Consider the following 15,720-nt stretch of genomic DNA (forward strand, 5'->3'; position numbering starts at 1 on the left):
CCTGTATTATAGTCCAGAGCTGCGCTCACTATTCTGCTGGTGCAGTCACTGTGTATATACATTACATTACTGATCCTGAGTTACATCCTGTATTATACCCCAGAGCTGCGCTCGCTATTCTGCTGGTGCAGTCACTGTGTACATACATTACATTACTGATCCTGAGTTACATCCTGTATTATACTCCAGAGCTGCACTCGCTATTCTGCTGATGCAGTCACTGTGTACATACATTACATTACTGATCCTGAGTTACATCCTGTATTATACTCCAGAGCTGCGCTCGCTATTCTGCTGGTGCAGTCACTGTGTACATACATTACATTACTGATCCTGAGTTACATCCTGTATTATACTCCAGAGCTGCACTCGCTATTCTGCTGATGCAGTCACTGTGTACATACATTACATTACTGATCCTGAGTTACATCCTGTATTATACTCCAGAGCTGCGCTCGCTATTCTGCTGGTGCAGTCACTGTGTACATACATTACATTACTGATCCTGAGTTACATCCTGTATTATACTCCAGAGCTGCACTCGCTATTCTGCTGATGCAGGCACTGTGTACATACATTACATTACTGATCCTGAGTTACATCCTGTATTATACTCCAGAGCTGCGCTCGCTATTCTGCTGGTGCAGTCACTGTGTACATACATTACATTACTGATCCTGAGTTACCTCCTGTATTATACTCCAGAGCTGCACTCACTATTCTGCTGGTGCAGTCACTGTGTTCATACATTACATTACTGATCCTGAGTTACCTCCTGTATTATACTCCAGAGCTGCACTCACTATTCTGCTGGTGCAGTCACTGTGTACATGCATTGCATTACTGATCCTGAGTTACATCCTGTATTATGCTCCGGAGCTGCACTCACTAATCTGCTGGGGCAGTCACTGTGTACATACATTACATTACTGGTCCTGAATTACATCCTGTATTATACCATAGCTCCCAACCGTCCCTCATTGTGTCCCGGATTTGATGCTTTGTCCCGCAGTCCCGCACGGGACGCTCTGATCCCGCAGACAGCAGGAAAAGCGAACCGACACGCCCTCTTGTGTTAAGCCACGCCCCTGTGTTAAGCAAAGTCCTGGGTCAACCCAGTGCCCCCCCCCCCTGGCCGCCCGACTGATACTCACCCTGCTCCAGCGATGCCTGGTCTCTGCGTACACAGCTCCTCCTGAATGAGCGGTCACGTGGTACCGCTCATTAAGGTCATGAATATGCGCACATTCATGACCTTAATGAGCGGTATCACGTGACCGCTCACGCAGGATGAAGGTGCTGCGCCGGGAGTCGGGACAGACAAAGAGCACAGGTGAGTATGGGACGGGGATAAGCCATGTATTCAGGGGGGAATATGAGCCATGCATACAGGGGGGGGAATATGAGCCATGCATTCAGGGGGGGGGGGAATATGAGCCATGCATACAGGGGGGGAATATGAGCCATGCATACAGGGGGGGGGAATATGAGCCATGCATTCGGGGGGGGGAATATGAGCCATGCATACAGGAGGGGGAATATGAGCCATGCATACGGGGGGGGGGAATATGAGCCATGCATATGGGGGGGGGAATATGAGCCATGCATGGGGGGGAATATGAGCCATGCATACAGGGGGGGGATATGAACCATGCATAAAGGGAGGGGGATATGAGCCATGCATACAGGGGGGGAATATGAGCCATGCATACAGGGGGGGGGATATGAGCCATGCATAAAGGGAGGGGGGTATGAGCCATGCATACAGGGGGGGGAATATGAGCCATGCATACAGGAGGGGGAATATGAGCCATGTATATGGGATGGGAGGGAGATGAGCCATGCATACAGGAGGGGGGGTCATTATACAGTATTGAGCATCATGTGGGATCATTATACAGTATGGAGAACTGTGTGTGGCCATTATACAGTATGGAGCATCATGTGTGGCCAATGGCCATTATACAGTATTGAGCATCATGTGCGGTCATTATACAGTATGGAGCATCATGTGCGGTCATTATACAGTATGGAGCATCATGTGCCGGTCATTATACAGTATGGAGCATCATGTGTGGCCATTATACAGTATGGAGCATCATGTGCAGTCATTATACAGTATGGAGCACTGTGTGGCCATTATACAGTATTGAGCATCATGTGCGGTCATTATACAGTATGGAGCATCATGTGCGGTCATTATACAGTATAGAGCATCATGTGCGGTCATTATACAGTATGGAGCATCATGTGCGGTCATTATACAGTATGGAGCATCATGTGCGGTCATTATACAGTGGAGCATCATGTGCGGTCATTATACAGTATTGAGCATCATGTGTGGCCATTATAAGGTATGGAGCACTGTGTGGCCATATTTTTTTGTTTATAAGTATTGTATATGAAACAGTGTGATCAGCAGTGCTAAATGGGTGTGGTTGGGATGTGGATATGGGTGTGACTAATGATGAATGGGTGTGGTCAGAGGCGTGGCCTAAAATTTGCTGCGGCGCACGTTGCGCTCCGCAAACTTTGCCCCTCTTTCCCATCTTCAAAAGTTGGGAGGTATGATTATACTCCAGAGCTGCACTCACTATTCTGCTGCCCCGGTCAGTATGTACATGTAAAGAGGAAGACCAGGCTGCAAGTACCTGTATTGAGCTGGGTCTGAAACTGATGAGGCTGCATCCCCTGTTTCCTGGGGGAAGGAATAGGGGACCGAACAGGCCCCATGGAAGCTGAGGGACAAAGCATGCGAAGCTGCAGAGAAGCCCCTGCCGTCAGCGTGCGAGCAGCAGGGCAGGCAGTGCGCTCCGCACCCGTCTTGCTGGTAATGCGATGGACTGCAGCAGACAGACCCAGTGACCTAGAGAGAGACTTGGCGGGAAGAGACAGCGCCCAGCAGGGGGACGTGAGTGCTCCAGCCCTAGACCATCAATATAGTTCAGGACCGCGCTCGACCTTTCCCGCCAGCCATGAGAGGGGCAACGTGCGTGTGCAGTGTGCTCCGTGAGGTGAGCAGCCGGGATCAAGACGAAACGGGGCTGACCATATGCCAGGATGCTGCCAGAGCCTGCCGCAGTGACAGGGAAAGAGCCAGGAGCCCTGTTCAGCTGAGCGCCGCACGTACGTTTAAGAGCCAGGACAGTGTGCAGGACTGTTCGTTGCTGCCCACATTGCCGGACGTGGCCACACCGTTCGACCAGGACCCTGATCATATTGTGGCCTTGCCTGCATTGGCCGCCCGAAGCCACTTATGGACTAGGGGCCCAGTGGAAGGGGCCCAGTGGAAGTGGACTAGGGGCCCAGTGGACAGACCACCATTACCAGCAGGACCTTCTTAGACAAGCACCACACCAGCTGTTGTCGGTGCTACTGACTTTCAAGTAGCATCTACAGTCGGTGAAACTTCTGACGCGATAAGCGTACAAGGGAACTGCCGTTACCTTGTTCGTTAGCTCTGCATAGCCTTTTGCAATTAGACTGTTTATTCCCGTTTAACCAATCATCTCCCTGCGAGGAGTTAACCCCCTGTCTAATTAAAACTGTTAAAATTGGTAACCCTTGCTCTGCCTCCTGTCTGTCACTGCATCCCGCAACCTGCTTGCATACATTACATTACTGAACCCTTAAGATCGATCACCATGTCCTCAAATTCAGCCACAATTTCCCAGCGTCTGGGGGCTGTGAGGGGCAGGTGCTATGATGTTGGGGGGGGTCACTGAGTTGGGAACTCACTCTACAAGGTCAGATTTAGTCCGTCCAGGAACAGACTCAGCACCAAACGCCTGAAAACAGATCAATGTTTGGAGAGCAAACAGCGGAGGCAGCCATGTTTTCCGAGCACTTTTCTTTATTGCTCTTGGGGGTCAGATCACTGCGCTCGGCCGCGGAGGGAAGGAGAGATAAACGCTTTGAAGTGGACTCACATATAAACAGCGGGATCTGCTGCTGCTTTCTCTGAAAACACCAGGGCTGCTCTCTATGTGCGGCAATCCTAGTCAGCGCATCCCGAAGACCCTCATGTGACCCCACCCCAAAGTCACAGCAAGACCCCCCACAACACCCCATGTAACAAGCACCCTAATCTGCCCGTATCACACAGGGTTAACCAATAATGCGTATTGAAGAACATCCCAATTTAATGGTGCCAAATACTCATCAGTATAAATCCCATAAAACCAAGTGTATCCTAATATTGGGTCGGACTATACCGGACAAACTGCAATATAATATATCAAAAAGCAGAGAGACAAACAGCAGTCTAGAGTCCAATTATATTCAAAGTAGAAAAACAATCTTTATTAAGATTAAAACGTGGACAGAATAGCAGGGAAGGATCCCTCACAGTATTCTCGACAAGCATAGATAGGGTGCATGCAGGTGCAGATGAAAATATGCATTGTTAATAGTAATGTATCAAATAGACAACATAATGCAGACCTAGCTGCCACTTCAATTAACTAATAGTACCCATAGTCATTATTTAGATGATAGTACATACCGGTATAAAGAAAATGTAAAGCACACCGCACTCACTGCTGCGCCCTCCCCGACGCGCGTTTCGGCTTAGATGCCTTTCTCAAGGCCTTGAGAAAGGCATCTAAGCCGAAACGCGCGTCGGGGAGGGCGCAGCAGTGAGTGCGGTGTGCTTTACATTTTCTTTATACCGGTATGTACTATCATCTAAATAATGACTATGGGTACTATTAGTTAATTGAAGTGGCAGCTAGGTCTGCATTATGTTGTCTATTTGATACATTACTATTAACAATGCATATTTTCATCTGCACCTGCATGCACCCTATCTATGCTTGTCGAGAATACTGTGAGGGATCCTTCCCTGCTATTCTGTCCACGTTTTAATCTTAATAAAGATTGTTTTTCTACTTTGAATATAATTGGACTCTAGACTGCTGTTTGTCTCTCTGCTTTTTGCCGTATCACACAGGGTAGGATTAGATGCGCAGCTCAGCATCCCGATGCCTCTCTCCCAGGACTGCCACCTTCGGAAGTAGCGGGGACACGTCCATCCTCAGTAGATGGTCGGCCGACCCTGCGCTGGGGACCTTACACCACTAATGCAGGTGCATCTCCCAAAATTAGAATATCATCAGAAAGTGAATTTATTTCAGTTCTTCAATATAAAAAATGAATCTCCTATATTATATAGAGTCATTACACACAAAGTGATCTATTTCACGTGTTTATTTCTGTTAATGTTGATGATTATGGCTTACAGCCAATGAAAACCCAAAAGTCATTATCTCAGTAAATTAGAATTAAAATCCGAAATGTTCCCTACTGAAATGTATGATCAGTAAATGCACTCAGTATTTGGTCGGGCTCCTTTGCATCAATTACTGCATCAATGCGGTATGGCATGGAGGCGATCAGCCTGTGGCACTGCTGAGGGGTTATGGAAGCCCAGGTTGCTCTGATAGCAGCCTTCAGCTCGTCTGCATTGTTGGGTCTGGTGTCTCTCATCTTCCTCTTGACAATACTCCATAGATTCTCCATGAGGTTAAGGTCAGGCGAGTTTGCTGCCAACCAAGCCCAGTGATACTGTTGTTTGTACACCAGGTATTGGTACTTTTGGCAGTGTGGACAGGGGCCAAGTCCTGCTGGAGAATGACATTTCCATCTCCATAAAGCTTGTCGGCAGAGGGAAGCATGAAGTGCTCTAAAATTTCCTGGTAGACGGCTGCACTGACTTTGGTCTTGATAAAACACAGTGGACCTACACCAGCAGATAACATGGCCCCCCAAACCATCACTGATTGGGGAAACTTCACCCTAGACCACCAGCAGCTTGGATTGTGCCCTCTCCACTCTTCCTCCAGACTCTGGGACCTTGATTTCCAAAGTATAGTATTTTGGGGGGTTTTCTCCCCCCCCCCCATTTCAGAGCGCTGCTTGGGATTTACCTTTGTCTTTTTTCCAGGTTCCTATCATGTAACTCTGTATGCAGGGGGCTCCCCCTAGTGGTGACTGCAGACAGGATCCTATCATGTATCTCTGTATACAGGGAGCTCCCCCTAGTGGTGGCTGCAGACAGGATCTTATCATGTATCTCTGTATGCAGGGAGCTCCCCCTAGTGGTGGCTGCAGACAGGATCTTATCATGTATCTCTGTATGCAGGGAGCTCCCCCTAGTGGAGGCTGCAGAAAGGATCTTATCATGTATCTCTGTATACAGGGAGCTCCCCTTAGTGGTGGCTGCAGACAGGATCTTGTCATGTATCTCTGTATACAGGGAGCTCCCCCTAGTGGAGGCTGCAGAAAGGATCTTATCATGTATCTCTGTATACAGGGAGCTCCCCCTAGTGGAGGCTGCAGACAGGATCTTATCATGTATCTCTGTATACAGGGAGCTTCCTCTAGTGGTGGTTGCAGACAGGATCTTATCATGTATCTCTGTATACAGGGAGCTCCCCCTAGTGGTGGTTGGAGACAGGATCTTATCATGTATCTCTGCATACAGGGAGCTCCCCCTAGTGGTGGCTGCAGACAGGATCTTATCATGTATCTCTGTATACAGGGAGCTCCCCCTAGTGGAGGCTGCAGACAGGATCTTATCATGTATCTCTGTATACAGGGAGCTCCCCCTAGTGGTGGCTGCAGACAGGATCTTATCATGTATTTCTGTATACAGGGAGCTCCCCCTAGTGGTGGCTGCAGACAGGATCTTATCATGTATCTCTGTATACAGGGAGCTCCCCCTAGTGGTGACTGCAGACAGGATCTTATCATGTATCTCTGTATACAGGGAGCTCCCCCTAGTGGTGGCTGCAGACAGGATCTTATCATGTATCTCTATATACAGGGAGCTCCCCCTAGTGGTGGCTGCAGACAGGATCTTATCATGTATCTCTGTATACAGGGAGCTCCCCCTAGTGGTGGCTGCAGACAGGATCTTATCATGTATCTCTGTATACAGGGAGCTCCCCCTAGTGATGGCTGCAGACAGGATCTTATCATGTATCTCTGTATACAGGGAGCTCCCTCTAGTGGTGGCTGCAGACAGGATCTTATCATGTATCTCTGTATACAGGGAGCTCCCCCTAGTAGTGACAGCAGACAGGATCTTATCATGTATCTCTGTATACAGGGAGCTCCCCCTAGTGGTGGCTGCAGACAGAATCTTATCATATATCTCTGTATACAGGGAGCTCCCCCTAGTGGTGGCTGCAGGCAGGATCTTATCATGTATCTCTGTATACAGAGAGCTCCCCCTAGTGGTGGCTGCAGACACGACCTTATCATGTATCTCTGTATACAGGGAGCTCCCCCTAGTGGTGGCTGCAGACAGGAGCTTATCATGTATCTCTGTATACAGGGAGGTCCCCCTAGTGGTGACTGCAGACAGGATCTTATCATGTATCTCTATATACAGGGGGCTCCCCCTAGTGCTTTTGTGAGTTGTTCACTTACCCGGAGATGATTTATACAGCTCTTGAATAACTCGGTGGGGACTGTATACATTTGTATGCAATGTGCTCCCCCTAGTGGTTGCTTTTAATCAGCAAGAAATCTGAAGAAAGATTTCCAAAATAAAGGAGGCTTTTCTTTTCAATACATGATGAGGATCCAACTCATGGACGACAACCAAGGGTCTACTTTATGGTATGATACAATTATTTGGAGTAGCACATGGTCCACATTTGTTTCTCGTCCATGTTTCCCCGTCTGGATTTGAAATTCCAAATTTGTAGCAGATTGAATCCCCTGCCGTCCTCCATCACGCTGGAGAGCAGCCATAACAGAAGCACGGCGCAGGCTCCACCATAGGAGCAGGTCACCATGAAGATGACGGAGGCGTCCTGGGGGTCCGGGCGATCAGTACGTTCCGGGAGGTTTGCCCTCTTTGTGGTGGTTGCAGCTGGGTGGCGTCCTTTGTTTTTGTGAGATGGTTGCAGCCTCTTTGATCTCATGAGTAACGCTCTTCACAGCCAACGAGTGGATATTGTGGCAGACAGGTAATTATGTGTTCTGCATTTTATAAGACAAGGTGAAGACACGGCGTGACGGCCTCTAATGATTCTCTACCTGCCGAGGGTTGGACAGAATTCCCCGAATATGCAGAGAGAACAATGTGTTTTCACAGAAACCGTTCTCCTCCGTGTTAAGCTCCTGTTTTCTCCGGCACATGATGAGCTCAGGTCATACAGTTATACGATTGTCTGCAGCCGAGATTGGCAGAAGTGACTCAATCAGCGACAATCACTGCATGTACCGGACAGAGGACGGTCATCTGCTCAGAGGGTGCGCACCCTGTCACTATTAGCTGGCTGCAGCACTGCTCTCCCAGGTTATACCAGCTGTACATGTATAATTATATACAGGAGATACCCAGGTTATACCGGCTGTACATATATAATTATATACCGGAGATGCCCAGGTTATACCGGCTGTACATATATAATTATATACCGGAGATGCCCAGGTTATACCAGCCGTACATATATAGTTATATACAGGAGATGCCCAGGTTATACCAGCTGTACATATATAATTATATACAGGAGATACCCAGGTTATACCAGCTGTACATATATAATTATATACAGGAGATACCCAGGTTATACCAGCTGTACATATATAATTATATACAGGAGATACCCAGGTTATACCAGCTGTACATATATAATTATATACAGGAGATACCCAGGTTATACCAGCTGTACATATATAATTATATACAGGAGATGCCCAGATTATACTAGCTGTACATATATAATAATCTATAATAATAATCTTTATTTTTATATAGCGCTAACATATTACGCAGCGCTTTACAGTTTGTACACATTATCATCGCTGTCCCCGATGGGGCTCACAATCTAAATTCCCTATCAGTATGTCTTTGGAATGTGGGAGGAAACCGGAGTGCCCGGAGGAAACCCACGCAAACACGGAGAGAACATACAAACTCTTTGCAGATGTTGTCCAAGGTGGGATTAGAACCCAGGACTCCAGCGCTGCAAGGCTGCTGTGCTAACCACTGCGCCACCGTGCTGCCCTATATATATATATATATATAATTATATACAGGAGATACCCAGGTTATACCAGCTGTACATATATAATTACCGTATATACAGGAGATACCCAGGTTATACCAGCTGTACATGTATAATTATATACAGGAGATGCCCAGGTTATACCAGCTGTACATGTATAATTATATACAGGAGATACCCAGGTTATACCAGCTGTACATGTATTATTATATACAGAGGATTCCCAGGTTTTATCAGCTATACATATATAATTATATACAGGAGATGCCCAGGTTATACCAGCTGTACATATATAATTATATACAGAAGTTGCCCAGGTTAAACCAGCTGTACATATATAATTATATACAGGAGAGTCCCAGGTTATACCAGCTTTACATATTTAATTATATACAGAGGATTCCCAGGTTATACCAGCTATACATATATAATTATATACAGGAGATGCCCAGGTTATACCGGCTGTACCAATTATACCAGGGACTGCAGAGGTCACTTGTGTGCAGGAACTACAGAGGTCACTTATGTGCAGGGACTATAGGAGTCACTTGTGTGCAGGGGCTTCAGAGGTCACCTGTGTGCAAGGGCTACAGAGGTCACATGCATGCACAGACAGCAAAGGTCACCTGTGTTCAGAGACTACAGAGGTCACCTGTGTGCAGGGACTACAGATGTCACCTGTGTGCAGGAACTACAGAGGCCACCTGTGTGCAGGGACTACAGAGGTCACCTGTGTGCAGGGACTACAGAGGTCACCTGTGTGCAGGGACTACAGAGGTCACTTGTGTGCAGGGAATACAAAGGTGACTTGTGTGCAGGGACTGCAGAGGTCACCTGTGTGCAGGGAATACAAAGATCACCTGTGTGCAGGGACTGCAGAGGTCACCTGTGTGCAGGGACTGCAGAGGTGACGTGTGCAGGAACTACAGAGGTCACCTGTTGTGAATTCCGTTCTTGGACTCCCTCCTGTGGTCATGAATGGTACTTCAGTGAGTTCGGTCCTTGGACTCCCTCTGGTGGCTTTGAGTGGTACTGCTGATCCTTGAGGTTGGCTTTCCCAGCTGCCCTCGTTTATCGCTAGGCTGGCTTCTCTATTTAACTCCACTCAGATCGTTACCTCATGCCTGCTGTCAATGTATCAGTACTGGTTCAGATCTCTCTTGGATTTCTCTGGTGACCTGACTGTTCCAGCAGAAGCTAAGTCACTGCTAGCTCATTTATTGTTCATTGTGTTCTGAATATATTTCTTAGTACATGCTAAGTTTTGTCCAGCTTGCTTTCATGATATTTCTTTGCTAGCTGGAAGATCTGGGGGCGCAGGGTTGCACCTCCACACCGTGAGTCGGTGTGGAGGGCTTTTTGCACACTCTGCGTGGTTTTTGTAGTTTTTTTTTGTGCTGACCGCATAGATCCCTTTACTATCCTCTGCCTATCTAGTAAAGACTGGCCTCCTTTGCTAATACCTGTTTCATTCCTGTGTTTGTGACTTTCCTCTTAACTCACCGTCATTATTTGTGGGGGCTGCCTTTTCCTTTGGGGAATTTCTCTGAGACAAGGTAAGGCTTTATTTTCTATCTTTAGGGGTAGTTAGCTCTTAGGCTGTGAAGAGGCGTCTAGGGAGAGTTAGGTACGCTCCACGGCTATTTCTAGTGTTTGTGTGATAGGATTAGAGTTGCGGTCAGCAGAGCTCCCACTCCCCAGAGCTCGTCCCGATTTCCAGTTTAACCATCAGGTCATTCTGGGTGCTCCTAACCACCAGGCCATCATAACAGTACAGCAGGCCCGCAAAGTGTTAATGCATCTCAAAAGAGGGATAAGAGAAGTTCTGAGACCATTTTTTTTTCTCTGCAGTGTGTTTTGTCTTTCTTTTCCCCTTAACCTCTGGGTGGTTCAGGACTCAGGTGTACATATGGATATTCAAGGTCTGTCCTCTTGTGTCGATCAACTCACTGCAAGGGTACAAAGCATTCAAGATTATGTAGTTCAGAATCCGATGTTAGAGCCTAGAATTCCAATTCCTGATTTGTTTTCTGGGGATAGATCTAAGTTCCTGAATTTCAAAAATAATTGTAGACTGTTTTTTGCTTTGAAACCCCGCTCCTCTGGTGACCCCATTCAGCAAGTAAAAATCATTATTTCTTTGTTACGTGGCAACCCTCAAGACTGGGCATTCTCCCTTGCGCCAGGAGATCCTGCACTGCTTAATGTAGATGCGTTTTTTCTGGCGCTTGGATTGCTTTATGACTAACCTAATTCTGTGGATCAGGCAGAGAAAATCTTGCTGGCTTTGTGTCAGGGTCAGGATGAAGCGGAGGTATATTGCCAGAAGTTTAGAAAGTGGTCTGTGCTTACTCAGTGGAATGAGTGTGCCCTGGAAGCAATTTTCAGAAAGGGTCTTTCTGAAGCCCTTAAGGATGTTATGGTGGGGTTCCCCACGCCTGCTGGTCTGAATGAATCAATGTCCTCGGCCATTCAGATCGATCGGCGCTTGCGTGAGCGCAAAATTGTGCATCATTTGGTGGTTTCCTCTGAGCAGAGGCCTGAGCCTATGCAGTGTGACAGGACTTTGACCAGAGCTGAACGGCAAGAACACAGACATCAGAATGGGCTATGTTTTTACTGTGGTGACTCCACTCATGCTATCTCTGATTGTCCTAAGCGCACTAAGCGGTTCGGTAGGTCGGTCACCATTGGTACAGTACAGCCTAAATTTCTTTTGTCCGTTACTCTGATTTGCTCTTTGTCGTCCTACTCTGTTATGGCATTTGTGGATTCGGGCGCTGCCCTGAATTTGATGGACTTGGAGTTTGCCAGGCGCTGTGGTTTTCTCTTGGAGCCCTTGCAGTATCCTATTCCATTAAGGGGAATTGATGCTACGCCTTTGGCCAAGAATAAACCTCAGTACTGGACTCAGTTGACCATGTGCATGGCGCACCAGGAGGATATTCACTTTTTGGTGTTGCATAATTTGCATGATGTGGTCATGTTGGGTTTGCCATGGCTGCAGGTTCATAATCGAGTACTGGATTGGAAATCAATGTCTGTGTCTAGTTGGGGTTGCCAAGGGGTACATGGTGACGTTCCGTTGTTGTCAATTTCTTCTTCCACTCCTGCTGAAGTCCCTGAGTTTCTGTCGGATTACCGGGATGTATTTGATGAGCCCAAATCCAGTGCCCTACCTCCTCATAGGGATTGTGATTGTGCTATCAATTTGATTCCTGGTAGTAAGTTTCCTAAGGGCCGACTTTTCAATTTATCTGTGCCAGAACACGCCGCTATGTGAAGTTATATAAAGGAGTCCTTGGAGAAAGGGCATATTCGCCCGTCGTCGTCACCGTTGGGAGCAGGGTTCTTTTTTGTGGCCCAGAAGGATGGTTCTCTGAGACCCTGTATAGATTACCGCCTTCTCAATAAAATCACGGTCAAATTTCAGTACCCTTTGCCTCTACTGTCTGATTTGTTTGCTCGGATTAAGGGGGCTAGTTGGTTCACCAAGATAGATCTTCGAGGGGCGTATAACCTTGTGCGTATTAAACAGGGCGATGAATGGAAAACAGCATTTAATACGCCCGAGGGCCATTTTGAGTACCTGGTGATGCCATTCGGACTTTCTAATGCTCCATCTGTGTTTCAGTCCTTTATGCATGACATCTTCCGAAGGTATCTGGATAGATTCATGATTGTATATCTGGATGATATTTTGGTCTTTTCGGATGATTGGGAGTCTCATGTGAAGCAGGTCAGAATGGTATTCCAGGTCCTTCGTGCTAATTCCTTGTTTGTGAAGGGGTCTAAATGTCTCTTCGGAGTTCAGAAGGTTTCCTTTTTGGGCTTCATTTTTTCCCCTTCTACTATCGAGATGGATCCTGTTAAAGTTCAGGCCATTTATGATTGGACTCAGCCTACATCTGTGAAGAGCCTTCAGAAATTCCTGGGTTTTGCTAATTTTTACCGTCGCTTCATCGCTAATTTTTCTAGTGTTGTTAAACCGTTGACTGATTTGACCAAGAAAGGTGCTGATGTCGTGAATTGGTCCTCTACGGCCGTTGAGGCTTTTCAGGAGTTGAAACGTCGTTTCTCTTCGGCCCCTGTGTTGTGTCAGCCAGATGTTTCGCTCCCTTTTCAGGTCGAGGTTGATGCTTCTAAGATTGGAGCAGGGGCTGTTTTGTCTCAAAGAAGTTCTGATGGCTCTGTGATGAAGCCATGTGCCTTCTTTTCTAGAAAGTTTTCGCCTGCTGAGCGTAATTATGATGTTGGCAATCGGGAATTGTTGGCTATGAAGTGGGCATTCGAGGAGTGGCGTCATTGGCTTGAGGGAGCCAAACATCGCGTGGTGGTCTTAACGGATCAGAAAAATCTGACTTATCTCGAGTCTGCCAAGCAGTTAAATCCTAGACAGGCTCGATGGTCGCTATTTTTCTGCCGTTTCGATTTTGTGGTTTCATACTTTCCGGGTTCTAAGAATGTGAAGGCTGATGCCCTTTCAAGGAGTTTTGTGCCTGATTCTCCGGGAATCCCTGAGCCGGCTGGTATTCTCAAAGAGGGGGTGATTCTGTCTGCCATCTCCCCTGATTTGCGGCGGGTGCTGCAGGAGTTTCAGGCTGATAGACCTGACCGTTGTCCCGTGGAGAAATTGTTTGTCCCTGATAGATGGACTAGCAGAGTTATCTCTGAGGTTCATTGTTCGATGTTGGCTGGTCATCCTGGGATTTTGGGTACCAGAGATTTGGTGGCTAGATCCTTTTGGTGGCCTTCCTTGTCATGGGATGTGCGTTCTTTCGTTCAGTCCTGTGGGACTTGTGCTCGGGCTAAGCCCTGTTGTTCTTGTGCCAGTGGGTTGCTTTTGCCCTTGCCGGTCCCGAAAAGGCCCTGGATGCATGTTTCCATGGATTTTATTTCAGATCTTCCTGTCTCTCAAAGGATGTCTGTCATCTGGGTGGTTTGTGATCGCTTCTCTAAGATGGTCCCTTTGGTACCCTTGCCTAAATTGCCTTCCTCCTCTGATTTGGTTCCATTATTTTTCCAGCATGTGGTTCGTTTGCATGGCATTCCGGAGAACATTGTGTCGGACAGAGGTTCCCAGTTTGTTTCGAGGTTTTGGCGGTCCTTTTGTGCTAAGATGGGCATTGATTTGTCTTTTTCTTCGGCTTTCCATCCTCAGACAAATGGCCAAACCGAACAAACCAATCAGACCTTGGAAACCTATCTGAGATGCTTTGTTTCTGCTGATCAGGATGATTGGGTGACCTTCTTGCCATTGGCTGAGTTCGCCCTGAATAATCGGGCCAGTTCGGCTACTTTGGTTTCGCCTTTTTTTTGCAATTCTGGTTTTCATCCTCGTTTTTCTTCGGGGCAGGTTGAGCTTTCGGACTGTCCTGGCGTGGATTCTGTGGTGGACAGGTTGCAGCAAATTTGGACTCACGTAGAGGACAATTTGACATTGTCCCAGGAGAAAGCTCAACGTTTCGCTAACCGCCATTGCTGTGTTGGTCCTCGACTTCGTGTTGGGGATTTGGTTTGGTTGTCATCTCGTTATGTTCCTATGAAGGTTTCTTCTCCTAAGTTTAAGCCTCGTTTCATTGGTCCTTATAAGATTTCTGAAATTCTCAACCCTGTGTCGTTTCGTTTGGCCCTTCCAGCTTCTTTTGCCATCCATAATGTGTTCCATAAGTCGTTGTTGCGGAGATATGTGGCGCCTATGGTTCCCTCCGTTGACCCTCCTGCTCCGGTGTTGGTCGAGGGGGAGTTGGAGTATGTGGTTGAGAAGATTTTGGATTCTCGCGTTTCAAGACGGAAACTTCAGTACCTGGTCAAGTGGAAGGGCTATGGTCAGGAGGATAATTCCTGGGTTGTTGCCTCCGATGTCCATGCTGCCGATTTGGTTTGTGCCTTTCATTTGGCTCGTCCTGATTGGCCTGGGGGCCCTGGTGAGGGTTCGGTGACCCCTCCTCAAGGGGGGGGTACTGTTGTGAATTCCATTCTTGGACTCCCTCCTGTGGTCATGAATGGTACTTCAGTGAGTTCGGTCCTTGGACTCCCTCTGGTGGCTTTGAGTGGTACTGCTGATCCTTGAGGTTGGCTTTCCCAGCTGCCCTCATTTATCGCTAGGCTGGCTTCTCTATTTAACTCCACTCAGATCGTTACCTCATGCCTGCTGTCAATGTATCAGTACTGGTTCAGATCTCTCTTGGATTTCTCTGGTGACCTGACTGTTCCAGCAGAAGCTAAGTCACTGCTAGCTCATTTATTGTTCATTGTGTTCTGAATATATTTCTTAGTACATGCTAAGTTCTGTCCAGCTTGCTTTCATGATATTTCCTTGCTAGCTGGAAGCTCTGGGGGCGCAGGGTTGCACCTCCACACCGTGAGTCGGTGTGGAGGGCTTTTTGCACACTCTGCGTGGTTTTTGTAGTTTTTTTTGTGCTGACCGCATAGATCCCTTTACTGTCCTCTGCCTATCTAGTAAAGACTGGCCTCCTTTGCTAATACCTGTTTCATTCCTGTGTTTGTGACTTTCCTCTTAACTCACCGTCATTATTTGTGGGGGCTGCCTTTTCCTTTGGGGAATTTCTCTGAGGCAAGGTAAGGCTTTATTTTCTATCTTTAGGGGTAGTTAGCTCTTAGGCTGTGAAGAGACGTCTAGGGAGAGTTAGGTACGCTCCACGGCTATTTCTAGTGTTTGTGTGATAGGATTAGA

This window comes from Ranitomeya variabilis, chromosome 5 (genome assembly GCF_051348905.1).
Source record: "Ranitomeya variabilis isolate aRanVar5 chromosome 5, aRanVar5.hap1, whole genome shotgun sequence".
In the NCBI taxonomy this organism is placed as follows: Eukaryota; Metazoa; Chordata; class Amphibia; order Anura; family Dendrobatidae; genus Ranitomeya; species Ranitomeya variabilis.